Source organism: Silurus meridionalis, chromosome 12 (genome assembly GCF_014805685.1).
Source record: "Silurus meridionalis isolate SWU-2019-XX chromosome 12, ASM1480568v1, whole genome shotgun sequence".
Classification (NCBI taxonomy): Eukaryota; Metazoa; Chordata; class Actinopteri; order Siluriformes; family Siluridae; genus Silurus; species Silurus meridionalis.
This window is the reverse complement of record NC_060895.1, coordinates 11488301-11502076: the sequence shown is the minus strand read 5'-3', so window position 1 is coordinate 11502076 and position 13776 is coordinate 11488301. Positions and strand designations below refer to the sequence as shown.

Sequence of the window (13776 nt, the reverse complement as noted above, 5' to 3'; positions counted from 1 at the left end):
TGGCAACCTCAGCCTTTTAACCTCTTTAAACGGAGCGCCGGTCGGAGAAAGACATTATTGGCCGGGATGCATTTACATCCGCCCGAGTAGGAGTGTCTCATTGGTGCGCACAGCCATCAATCGCGACCGGCTCTCCGACGTGGGCGTCGTAAGGACGCTTAGACAGTGGATTAGATTGGCCAATCCGGTGGGTTTGACGTCACGTCGCTGCCAGCTGATCGGAGGAGAAGCCGGTATGAGAGGAGTAGAAGAGAAACGGACAGACTCAGGGAGGAGATGTGAACACCGTGAAGACGGACACGCACTGACGCCAGAGCCCGACTTAATGGAACAATCTTAATTAATCCAGTTGATAACAAGGTAGTGTTAGTAATTACCGTGGCTGCATTTTACACTCATCCGATGATAGGAAACACATAGTTAAAGACAGCAGTACAGGGGACTGTCAGCGTTGATTTAGGGTTAAGGTGTGGCTTTGTGCGAAAACCTTTTTTCTCCACAAATTCTATTCGGATTTTAGTTTGGGATGTGACACTTTCTAGGATTATAACCGGCTGACATTTAGGACGGAAACAGGCGTCTGGGCTACAATGTAATTAAACTAACTAATATGTAAAAATGTTGCAGAGCAGTTCTGGATACAGGGGGGGACTGTAACGCTTTCCGAAAGTAACAGTAACAAAAAAAATGAGTGTATTCAAAAGATTTATTAAATTGTATCTATATCTCTGCTAATCCGCCAGAAAAACGACTTGTACGTGTATACGAAGGATGGGTCGGGAGTTGAACAGGGCGTGAGCGTCGGTGAGAAGAGCTCGGTCATGTCGGTGTGGTTAGTGGTGGTGCTGCTGGTGGTGGTGGTGAGATGGAGAAGGTCCTGGATTTAAAACGGCGTTTTATAACCCCATCGCAAAGTCCGTGTTTAGGTGAAGTTTTGAAGTTGGACGTGCCCTGGTTCGGGAAAAGAGAAGCGGTGGAGAAGATGCGTGTTGAGAGATTGTGAAAAAGTAAGTAGTCTGGATATCAGGCAGGGCTCTTTGAGGGAAGTTGGCTTCATTGGTGTTTGTCCGGAGTGCTCGAATGTTCTCGGTTCGGTTTCACTGTAGCGCTTATTAAACACTTAATAGCTCGTTATGGCTTCACGCGGAGAGGTTTGGAATATACTTTCGACGTATTAAAAAATGACCTATGAATGAACAATGTGAAATTTGGTAGTTTAACTCTTTACATGCTACACGGTTTCTCTGTTACTTCTTCTTTTTGTCTTGTTTTACGAATTTATATATAGACTCTAATCTGATACAGTTGATTAGAATTGGGCAGATGGGCAGCAGGTCATAAGGGTGTTATTACCCGTAATATTTAAAGTTCTTCCCCTCTAGAAATATTCACATGTATATTGATAAATGCTTGGTAATCCGCATTTTGCTTAATTGAAAGGTGTGAATAGGTCTGATCTGAGCAGTTCTCTGTGCAGTGTGAACGCACCGATACGGATTCCTGTCAGGAGTGAACTCGGCCCCACCCTGTACACTGCGTTATAGATGAGCAAGTTCCCCCATATATAAAGTTTCTTGTTCCGTTTGTTTTCTTTTTTTCTTTTCAGGTCAGCACAGTTTTTTTTAAAGCCTGCATTTCCCCCCACACACACTTTTTGTTTCCTTTCCATAATATGCAAGACTTAATGGATTTCTGCTTGTCTGACTGACGGCCTGCTGGTATAAAAGGTATGAAGTGGTTTAAAAGTGGGAATTGACTCTGTAGTCTATAGTCATCTATGCCTGCAGTATCCATTAAACAATAGATGATTTGTCACTTAACAAAATATTCAGTCTGGGAAGACTTTGTTCTTCTACAATACTGCGGCCTAATGTAAGTTATGGACGGCATAGTGATGGAACGTCATTCGATGTTCTGAAGCCCTATGCAGGCGAAGTAATAAACGTATTTTTACAAGGCTGCTTATGCAACAGCGAAAAAAAAAAAACATGCTTTACCTCCCCAAACCACACAAACCTACTGTCTTACTAAACAGTATGTGAAAATTGTACGCCACCTACCAGTCTACCATTTTGACACTGGTCTATTACTTAATATTCACACACGTTTAATAATGAATTGACTGCCGCTGTTAGGATTTACAGGCTCTATCTGGCATGGTTTAAGTTCGTCCACCTTTTAGAGAAAAGGTTCACTGCAAATTTATACTGACTGGTTTAGTCTGTCATATAATGAAATATTTTTATTTTGAAGGGAGCGGCTCTTTTCTAGGATAAGCATGTCCAGATCAACAAGGCTCGAGGCATTGAAGAATTTGATGTGTGTGAAAATGATGGAAATGATATGCCTCTGTCTTTGTAGTCACCTCATTTTAACACGGTTAACACCAACACGAGATCTTTGATGTGTTATACACAGCAGCAGCAGCATTCTTTTTTTTAATTTTTTTATTTAAATTTTTTTTATTTTTTTAAGAATACAGTTTCACTGTTCCTGTATTTTGTCTTAGATTTTGATACTCTACATTCAAGATCATCAAAAGTGGTTCTGGAAGCTTGTGGTGACCCAACAGCAAACTAATACACATTATGTTTATTTATTTTTTCTTATGACCTGTCTATGTGTCACTTCCAAAACGATATCTGGATCTCAGACATGGCACCCAGCGTTTGTCTGTTTTGCAACACAAAGCCAGGTAATAAAAGTCTTTAGATTTACAAAACAAATATTTGCAATTATTACAGACCTTCTGATTAAATATTTAGCTAGTTCAGGCCTTTGATTTTACTTTTGCATTAAACCATAAGTGGCTTTGCTTTTCCACTGTCCTAATTCTTCTCGTGTTACACTCACTTCAGACAACAAAAAAGGATGATACTTCAACTTTTAGCACTAAATGAATAAAAATAGAGAGCAAAATGCATAGCTAAACACGACTCGCATAAAATGTCACAGAATATGTCAACTTTCCTAAGTTTTTTAATTTACATTTTTTACAGGATCATTCTTTTGTTCTCTAAAATATACTCCTGCATCATTTTGTTGCTGCTACAGACCAGATACCATTCTCAGCATTTACTAAGTAAATATCAATAATAACATAACAATATCTGTTGGGTGAAAAAAAAAGATAAAGCCTTCTTGTAGATGACCCAAGGCAAAGAAAGTTCTTAGAAAAATGAGAGAGAAAAAAAAGAGGAGCACCTGCTCATTAGAGACCTGAAGAAAACAGCAATGCCGTGCAGACTGGTTGATCATCTCAGATCTATACTGTTTGGTCTACTTTTCAAATCTTTGTTGAAGCCAGACATTGTTTTCTATCTACTGGAACAAATGAGAGTTGAATTTCTTCTATTATTGCCTGCTTCCTGTCCAAATGTGCTGGGACAATGTTGTTTTTTAAAAATCTCAGTAAATGTTTTCTTGATGATTGCATTGTCTGCTCATTCAGTCACGTTTACTAGTTGTCACCCCAGTCTGGCTGGAAAAATGATTACAAATTTCCACAAATGTCTGCCTTGGTGCTTCATTGGGCTGGTCTCCAGATGACCAGACTTCAAATGGAGAAATCAGAAATGAGACATGATTGTTATTCAAGGTCCGCATTTGTTCGCTGCTCTCTCGCTGTCTGTTTTCCTTTATAACTGAGATGTAATTCTTTTGTGTAAAGAATGTCTGATATGTTTTAGAGAGCATTCCAGAGACTGGAGATTTTACACCGTTGTACTGATTTTTCTGTAATCTGCAAATACATTTATCAAGGCCTAGAGGAGCAGATCAGCTGAGTTTGTAAAACTTTTTACGATGATGTGACTGTGGCTTTTTGGAATGAACGCTGAAAATAAATATTGACCAGTGGCTAGTGTTCATTGGTCCGGGGAGAAAAATGCTAGTTAGGACCACACCCTCAGAGTTATATCACAGTGCTGCTATCTGTGCTGAAGCTGTTGCACGCTGTCATGTGAGTGGGTTGGAGAGCTCATGGGGGATTTCTGTACATAGTCTTGTCTTTATTTGTTGGTTTGTACTATATGGTTGGTGTAACAGATTTTGAGTGGGCTTTGTGGGGGTGTGTGAGGCTCTCTGTGATAGTGATTTTCTCCACTTGGCAGTTAGCTGTCTGTGCCATGTCCATGTGGGAAGGCAGGCGTTTGGTTTGAGTGCTCTGCTGTCTCTGAGATGGTGGAGCTTCCTGTCTGTGCAGCCGCTTGGTCCTTTGGGACCGAATGCTGGACATTCAGACAAGCCTGTGATAGAACTGGGCCTGAAAACATTTCCTTCTTAATGGCTCCATTCCGGAGCAGAACTGGGTCTCGGGCAGCGTTTTTGTGTAGAAATGCTTTGACACATAAGCAACATAGGAAAAGTCACACAGGATGTAGTATAATCATCAGTTTAGTTTTCCATTATTCGGAATTTGTATTGATTTGTGATATTCTTTCATTTGCCAATGCCATCTTTCCTCAGAGGCCTGTTGATTAAATGTGGGTTTTTTCTGCCTGTGAATATGAGCCACTGACATGCACAAACAGCCTTTGCAGAAAGCATTTCCACTTAGGCCACTTTTGTTCATTTCATATTACGGAATCTTTCTGACTCCTTAATGTTCTTTCTCTAAGAACGAGGGAGGGAGCGTATGCCGGCCTGGCTCTGAGGCAGGGTGGAGTCCATCTAGCACAGAGCAGTTCAGACAGCATGGAGGGCCTCACCAGACTGAATGGAATTTTTACCATATGTACCAGGCATCCTAAGAATGTGTGGCACAGGAACCTGACCAATGGAAAGAACTACAGAAAGAGAAATGGAAAGGAGTGAGAGAGTGAAGGATGGGTGGAGGGAAAGCTGCAGGAACAGACCTGTGGTGTATAAATCTGGGACTGGTTTCCAATGACCTATTTAGCCGTAAGGGTAAGTGGTGGTTTGTAGCCATGCATTTGAAAAGAGTATCGCTGTTTTTTAATGACACGATAAATTACTAGTATCATTGTTAACCATATACCCAGGCCATCATAGTGTAGACGTGTTTTATGCACGTTTATGTTTCCATAAGGCTTTACAGGAGTTTTAACAAAATATCTCTGTAGAGGTCAAACCAGAAAAATCCAGCCAATGTTTTTACTTGTTAACTCACCTCCACCTTTTACATATTTCATCCTAGGTAAAACATACTGCATGGATTTATTTTAGGTGACATGATTTGAGAGAGAACATTATACCAGGACAATCCAAATTACGTATCATATCTTTAACACTAGTCATTTTAATGGCGACTTATCAATGTTCAGAGCATGAAGTTTAGAATATTTTATTTTTTGTTAGTGAGCTAGTAAATCCCATGATCTAAATCAACAGATGAAGAGAATGAGTTAAGGTTAAAGTGCACTGTGGTTACTTTACAGTGTTCATGTCCATTTGTGTCAAGGAATCTTTGTAGCAGCTCTTCTGAAAAATTTACAACTAATGAAATATTTTGCTCATCTGAACATTGATGTATTCTGAGCAGAGAGGAGATGATATAAGATAATAGTATATCAAAGATTTTATTCAATTGATATATAATGAAGTGTGCATAGATAAATAGAGATGCCTCAGCACTGATTCAGTATCACAACAAATTGGCTTTGTCAAATATATATATATATATATATATATATATATATATATATATATATATATATATATATATATATATATAATAAATAAAATTTGGATACTGTAAGCCTTCAAGAAATAATTTGTTATCTAATGAAAAAAATGATTTAAACTACACATGTGGTTTGTGCCCTTATTTTTACTTTTATATGGACTCCCACTAAACCTGTGTGTGTGTGTGTGTGTGTGTGTGTGTGTGTGTGTGTGTGTGTGTGTGTGTGTGTGTGCTGTGGCCAAATGTGGGTCTGTGTAGTGTGATGAGGTGATTTATAGACAGACCCCTCTCCCTTCAGCTCCAATATTAGCTGGAGATTAGATGAATTCCTGAAATGGCTTTGCTACTTCCGAATTCCCGCACAGAGTCGCTTCCATTGTATGTTCCTGGTGGAATTTCCTTTTTCACATCAAACTATTTTGTTTATTTGCTTGTCTGTTTAGCAAGCAGCTAATGGAATGTGTTTAGCATTGGGGGCAAAGTTCACCGTGAGAGAGTAGGCTACAGAGAGATGAGTGTGAGGCGCTGACAAGTCAAACGAAAGCCTGCAGCTCGCAGGACCAAGCACAAACAAAGTCTTTATTCTCAAACAGCAGTTTGGGGAAGTCGAGGCTGCACAGGGACGAGGGCCAGTAATTTACTCCAGTGTGCACATCATTTTCTCCTTTTGCTTCACTCCTTCAATTAAGATCTCATTTGGCTGTCCTCTTTTTCCCCGATCCCATTTACACCTAGCATCACATGTCTTGTTTCTGGATTGTGTTCTGATAATATTTAACCACATGCATTTACACTTAAAGCATCTCCACATGTTTGACCCGACTGAAATCCGTGAACTGTATGGCAACATTATATGCAAGTTGAAGCTTATTCCACTCACTTACTTTTCTGGTTGCACTCATGTTTTTTTTGTGCTGTTTTAAAGCTTCATAATGTTTTATATTGTGAACCACCTACTGGTTAGGGTCACATGTGGTTTGGAAATCAGATTAATTTATATTTCTTAATATAACGTGTAAAATTGGTCTTGGCACTCCTATGTTCCAGACCTGGAATCTGTTGCAAATGTGTCTTGGTTGTGGATTTTTCTTTTTCTTATTGTGGATAATCTCTTTGCAGATTTAATCCTGATGCTCAATTTGCACAAAATGAAGTGAAAAAACGATCCCAATCACTTGCTTTAACATTGTGATGTGTACTACAGTTTAACTTCTACCCAAAGCTAGAATGCAATAGAGTTTTAGGCTGGTGGTTTTCCTATTTTTTCCTCTTTCTTTTCTTATGATCATGGCATCTGTAACCAATCTGGTTCATCCACTAAATTCCACAGGGAAACTACACCAGACCTTGAACACATAGCAGCTGCACTGGATGCTGAGGTGGCTTTAAAGGGGCTGTATAGATTGCCCCGGGAGGATATACAGGCTGTGTTTATTTCACAGGATGACAGGAAGCACATGGTATATCTGATTAACAGAGAGCTCATAGTATCAGAGTATGTGTATTTGTACCGAAATCTTTCGGTACAGGGTTTTCAGGATCCGTCTCGCACTTTGAGTGCATTTTTTATTATTATTTTTAAACATGTTTTTAAACTTGAAAACATACACAACAATGGCAGGGGTATGAAAAGGAAACTAGAGTTGGCGCAGTGTCACTGTGACTACTTACTTTGTACCGGAAAGAAGATTTGTTTTGTGTATGCATGAAAACGCTAACCAGGATGTGGCTAGCAGCTAATGCTATGGATTTTTTAGAGTTTTCATGCATGCACAAAACAAATCTTATTTCCGACACAGAGTTCTCTTTTTAAGAGAAAATCCTGACAATTTTACATATTGAGGGATTGAAGGAAGGAATGAAAACATTTGTTAAAGTATGCTGAAATAAGTAGAACAGTTAAGTAAATCATATCTTCAGAAAATTAAATCTTAAATGTAAAACACACACACATATCTGGGGTCTAACAAATGTAAACTGTTTAATTAAAATTTTCTATTTATTTAATTTGTGACAATTGAATTGATTACTATGTTTAATCAATGTAGAAAATAAAAAGTGTATTGCATTAATTTGATTCACACTATTTTATTTAAAATATTATACCATATTATTTAACCGAACAGCCATTTTATTTAAAATTGTTTTACAAATGTAAACTGTTGATGTCCACAAATGATATGAATTTTACTGACCGTGACTTAAAAACTGAGGTAAGTACCAAACCGTGAATTTTGTGTACCGTTACACCCCTGAGATCTCATAGTATATATTGCAGGGTGAGCATCATTGCTGACACCAGGAGTCAACAGCTTCGTTTAGACAGGCAGGTATGGCAGTGTATAAGTCCTTATTGAGCTTCCTGTTTAGCTCTGCATACACGTAGACATCCTCATTCACAAAAAAGCTATTTCTGAACTGCAGGTGCAGCTTGCAACATAATGGCTTGTATTTTTTTGGGTGGGGGGGTAATAACCCTCCCTCCTCTTATCCTGTAGTTTTTGTTTTTCCTTCTGCCTCTGCGCTTTACATATGTTTCTCAGTATCTTACTTTTGCGCTCACGTCTTATTCGCTGCTCGAGAAATGAGTCATAGTTAGCTGACTGAGGTCATACTGTCATTGGATTTAACCTGGTGAACTGGCTTGATTGCCTTGGTTCTGGCAAAGCCTGATGCAAGCTAACCGTTTGATTAAAGAGATGTCAAGTGAACATGCTTCTTCCCACACAAGCGTTCACCATGAATAATGCAGTGCAGTACTGTACAGTATAGTGCTGTGTGAACAGCGCAGATGGAAAGAGAGCACAGCTCCAGAATGGTGCTGGACTTTCGGCATTAATAGTGCATCATCTGTCACTTATTTCAAGCACAAGCTTCATGAATGTATTTATCGAGAATTTCCACTGGTCAATCTTAAGGCCTGGTTTTAAGAAGTGCATGTTTCTGATGTCATTTTCTTAATTACGAGAAAATAACACTGACAAAACAGTCATGGCAGTTTCATGTGATAAAGGGGTCAAAGGGTTGTTTTTTGCATTCATAATTAACGCATGTATTTATTTTTAAAACCTTGACCTTACGTTTACAGGAACTTGTGCTACTCCCAATTTATTTATTGTTTCTTTGATTGAAGTCTACACTGTGACTGCAAATGCCTGCCTGCTATTTTTACTTCCTGGATTTAGCTTTTGCACTCTAAATATTCATTGATTATTGAAAGAAATGTGAGCTATGTCCAGCGTTTGATACTCTGGCCAAATGGGCTAAAGCTAGAAAAGGCATGAAATTAGAGACTGTGCCCTGACAGACCCACAAATCAAGCATAAACTTTGCTGAATTTGGGTGAAAGTGATATACGGTAACCCTGACTTAATTCATTCCTCTGATCGTTTCTGCACTGCATCTCTTGTGGTATTTTAGAGCTAAATTAAGGTACTTTTTTCCACCAGGGTTGTGGTGTTTTTTTGCTGCCAGTTTAAGAACGCAAGCCTCAAATTTTTGAAGCACCCAAAGACTAGTTTGTCAAGCTTCTTAACCACTAGGCTTGTCTTTCCTTCTCTCTCTCTCTCTCTCTCTCTCTCTCTCTCTCTCTCTCTCTCCTAACACCCCCCCTTCATTCTCGACAGGGCAAGAATGGCTGGAATGTACCTTCTCTTCCTGGGAGCTCAGAGTTTCCAACATGGCTGATTTTAATCATTGTGTTGTCACCTCAGCACTGACCTCTCTGCTTTTTAAATGACTGTTAGGCAAACTTACTGATATGGACTCTTAGTTTGGGGTCTAATTAAATACTCTCCATTGAACTGTACCCTTACCCTGTACATAGCTGGTGAAGGTGGTTAAAGTTGCTAAATACATATCTTAAGCAAATAGGAAAACTCTATGTGCAATTAAATTCAAGTGCAACTGCAACATATTTAGAAAGGATAAAGTGAGTCTGGCTATTGCTTAATGCATTCTTTTCTCTTGGAAACCAGTTCATTGGGATGTGCTGGGTAAAGAGCACATATTGAGAGAGGTGTGTCTATGAAAAGTCTTTCTCAAAGAGCCGAGTTGTTGGAGTGTAATTTATCCCAGGAAACGTCTGCATCCATAGGATTACTGACCCTCTGTGAACACAGTGTTCTGCAATGGGATTTTTGAGCCGTTGCGAGTGTGCGTATGTGAATGAGTCACGGTGTGTGAGACAGGAAGAGTGGGCTATGGTTAAATATGCTTCATTGTGTGCAAAGCAGACCGCTCATGAATGAAGCTTTTAGCTCAGAGAGCAAAGTGTGGCTTTGCGGCAGTGCATCCCGATGTAGGAAGGAAACCTGCATATACCCTAGAACAGTGACAATTCAGTTTGAAGTGCTTTATGGAAACTAGCACAGCCTGTCAGGAGGAACTATGTGGTTTTTGCTTGAACAGTAAATGGTTTTGTTGTCTAGTGTGAAAAGAAGTGAAAAAGAATAGATCTATTAATGCTTTGTGAATCTGTTATAAAGGATCGGTGCACGTTTGTGATCGGATTAAATAGGTTTATGCACATGTACAGTATTACCAAACATTTCTCATGAAAACACTAAACAATGAAATATCAGATTCAGATATTACATTCAAATTGTAATCATTTAAATATTAACAATTTAATTAAAAAATTAATTTCACATAAAAAAATAATAATCCACTCGTCTTCATGAGGAAATATTTTTTTCCAAAGCTCATGTTTCACATTTTTTTAGCCGTCATGTAGCGATGGTAGAACGTCCAAATAAAAACGTGAATTTGAAGTCGTACCGTATCTTTTTAAATTGAAATTCATTCTGACATTCCATCCATAATGAAAACACATTATGCCTGAATCAAAATTAGGTTTAAAAAGCATTTCTGAATCAAAATTAAAGGTCCTTGGAAATGCTGCTTCTTCTGGTATAAAGAGGTGTAAGAAGTGCAGTTGTATGATGTAGTGCAGCAGAGGTCATGTGTATGAGAAGGAGAGAGAATCTTGCTCTCTGTGTAACGGTAGCTCACGATTCTCTTCGCCATCAGTATCCTGGCCGCAGAGTGGACTTTATCTCCACCTCAGACAAAGGCTGATTCAGTTGCCTGGGTGTCTGATAACCTGTTTTAGACACAGTGGAAGCTACTACTGAAAGTAATTTCAGTCACTGTAAACAGAACGGATGCATGGTTGGATGCGACGCCAACACGCTGCTGGCTCGAACCCCTCAGCTACCTGGTCAAATGAGCGTGGCTAGATTTAAAAAGGCTCTGCTGTTTGGCAAGAGTGTGTTTTTATGTGGGTGAGTGAGTGTAGGGGCGTATTTGTGCAGTGTGGTGAGTGTGTGGGAGCGAGTTTGTAGGAGTTAGTGAGTTTGCCTGTGAGAATGTGTTAGTTTGTGGGTGTCCTGTCCTTGGACGGGGCTGTGTGGATTGGCTCTTTACATGGTGCTGCAGGGTCGCTGGGTTCAGTGCGCTACTGAGGCTGGGCTAACCCCGCTCTCGTCCTTGAACTGCAAAAAAAAACCAAAAAAAAAAAACCTCAGCTCAACAGAGCCACCTTTAACTGCACACTGACACGGAGGCTTCCAGACTCTCTGACTCGTTGAGGTTTCTGTCATGAGGACTGCTTCTATATTATGAAATACATTTTGCATAACACTGTCTTGCCCTGTCACATGCCCTTTTAGTCATTAGAAGTATTTTTTTGTTAAATAGTTTTATTTTTAATATAATCAATTATCTTGATCCTCATGAATTTAAATTAGTTTGCATCAATTTGGAGATTTAAAAAAAAAAAACTTTTGAAAGTTTGGAGAGGATGTAAGACCTGCAGTGCTGTAATTTAAAAACTACAGCTTTTTGAAGAACTGATGCAGAACTGGTTCTCAGTCAACCAAAGTTCTGGTGCTGTTCTGAGCTGACAGTCGCAGGAAAGGCAGGATTGAGTGGAGCTGAGCTAAGCACAGTAAATGGGGAAGCAGTAGCAGGCCGGCTCAGACTAAAAAACCCCTTGGGCAGTGAGCACATGACTCCACTGCTTGTTCTAGCCTGCATAGCTGTGGCAGAGAGGGGAGGTGCAGCTGAAACCTCATCCACATTGCTTCATTATCAGCCTTTATATGTCTCCTTTTACCATGCTTCCTCTGGCATTGGCTGGGTTGAGATAAAAAAAAAAGATTTGTGCATTAGAAATAAAAAATCTTCCCTTACTTGATCTCCTGCATGGTTCTAAGCTTATTCTTATATAGACCTTTTTCTTTTTGTTTCCACAGGTTGATCCTCTCTATCACTTGGAGTGTCCAGAGCATGTCCAGCTGCCCACTGGCTGACCCGCAGCAGTTCTTCACTGGCAAGCTTTATGTCCTTGTGTATCAGCTAAAGCTGCCAGCTGAAGAACTGTTGTGGTTGGCTCTTTCCTGGCACCCCAGCCTAGAATGAGACTATCAAATCATGAGTTGGGGGAATCGGACACAAGCCTGATGGTAGAAAACTCAAAATCAATCTCAGGTTTTTAAACCTAATTCGTTTATCCACCTCATCCCAATTTCCCCTCATGCCCCATTTGGAAGGTGTCACGTGAGCTGTCTGGGCCTGGCTCTGCATTCTCTGCAAGCATAAACTAAACCTACTGGCAAGGCCCATGCTGAGTCAGCAACATTCCTAAATGGATGAGATGCTCCTGCCCTTATTTGGGTGTGGAACAGGCCAGGGAAACACCCTTTCAACCTGTCTACTGCTGATCAAAATATTTTACATGGTTAAAGGAAGAAGTGCAGTTCTCTTATGGATGTTACTGTGTTCTCTGGACACAAGCCCAGGCCTTTACATGTGTTTCTGTTTATGAATAAGTCACCAGGTTCTTCCAGAGTATGAACAAAAAACACACATGCTGGACTTGCATCTGTAACTTCCCCTTTTTTTCCCCCCAGGGCCCTGCTGTGGTATGTGATTTTGGGTTTATTTGTTCGGCTTATGCATACTGTGCATGAGTACAACCACTGACACTCTTGGATATACACATGCATACACACATGCGTGCGTGCGTGCGTGCACACACACACACACACACACACACACACACACACATACACAGTGCCTGACCCTTAGCAAGCAATAGGCCTCACTTCAAGGGCAACAGCAGTGCTGCAAACAGGATATGAAAATGTCTTGAGCCTCCTAACCAGATGAAAAGTGAGGTAGAAAATGTTCTTGTCACTCAGCAGAACCAGATGCCCATGGTATGAAAAGTGAAGCCCACACTTTCTATGTTTTTGTTCTGCTTCATCTCTGAGGATCTGTCAGGATCAGTATTTTTGACTCTTGTAAATGTTTGTTAGGTAACTTTATTTATTTGTTTAAAGAATGCAAGACTTTTTAAGAATACATTTTGCAATTTTTGCATTTTACACTCTTACTTAATCATGGTCTTTACATGAATATTAATAAAAAGTTTATATATATATATATATATATTTTTATTTTTATTATTATTTTGAAGTGCATTATAAATGATTTTAACAACACACTGTCTCTGATATTTTTATTTGTTATATTATGCTATATATTATGTGATTTGCTCATTTGTGAAAATTATCGTTTAAATTATTTTCTAGCAAATGAAGGTGCACCAAAGGCATACTGAATATTCACAGCTGAGGGAAAACATTTCAGTTAAGCATGTACAAAGTAATCGAGGTTTGCTCTGATTAACATTTAACTGTTTCTTTGACCATCTGGTGCTGAAACGTGTGTGTGTGTGTGTGTGTGTGTGTGTGTGTGTGTGTGTGTGTGTGTGTGTGTGTGTGTGTATATATATATACACACCCACAGCATGAACTTGTCAAAAAAAAAAAAAAGAGAGGTTATAAGAAATTAATTGTGAAATGTATAAAGGTTAAAAGCTCTATGTTGCCACAGGAAGAGCAATCAAATGACAAAGGAAAGGGTCAGATGCTCCTTAATAACGCAGTGAAGGGTGATATCGATCAGTCAGCAGTGTGATTTCAAAGCACTTGCTTTCAACACATTAGATAATATTTAAACTGAAAGGGGTTGTGTGAAGCACCAAAGCTCTAATGTTGTAGTTCCTCTGTAAGTGTCATAACTCAGCATTTACTCAATCTGAAATGTAGACAGAAATGTTG

General features: G+C 39.4%; 1 long non-coding RNA gene across 1 annotated transcript; it reads left to right on the top strand.

Annotated features, from left to right (window-relative positions):
• Nucleotides 1-209: 209 nt before the first annotated feature.
• On the top strand, nucleotides 210-13155 carry LOC124394775. The gene is made up of 2 exons (XR_006927550.1): nucleotides 210-360; nucleotides 11905-13155. It is a non-coding gene; the product is annotated as an uncharacterized LOC124394775 (long non-coding RNA).
• The last annotated feature ends 621 nt before the right edge of the window (nucleotides 13156-13776 follow it).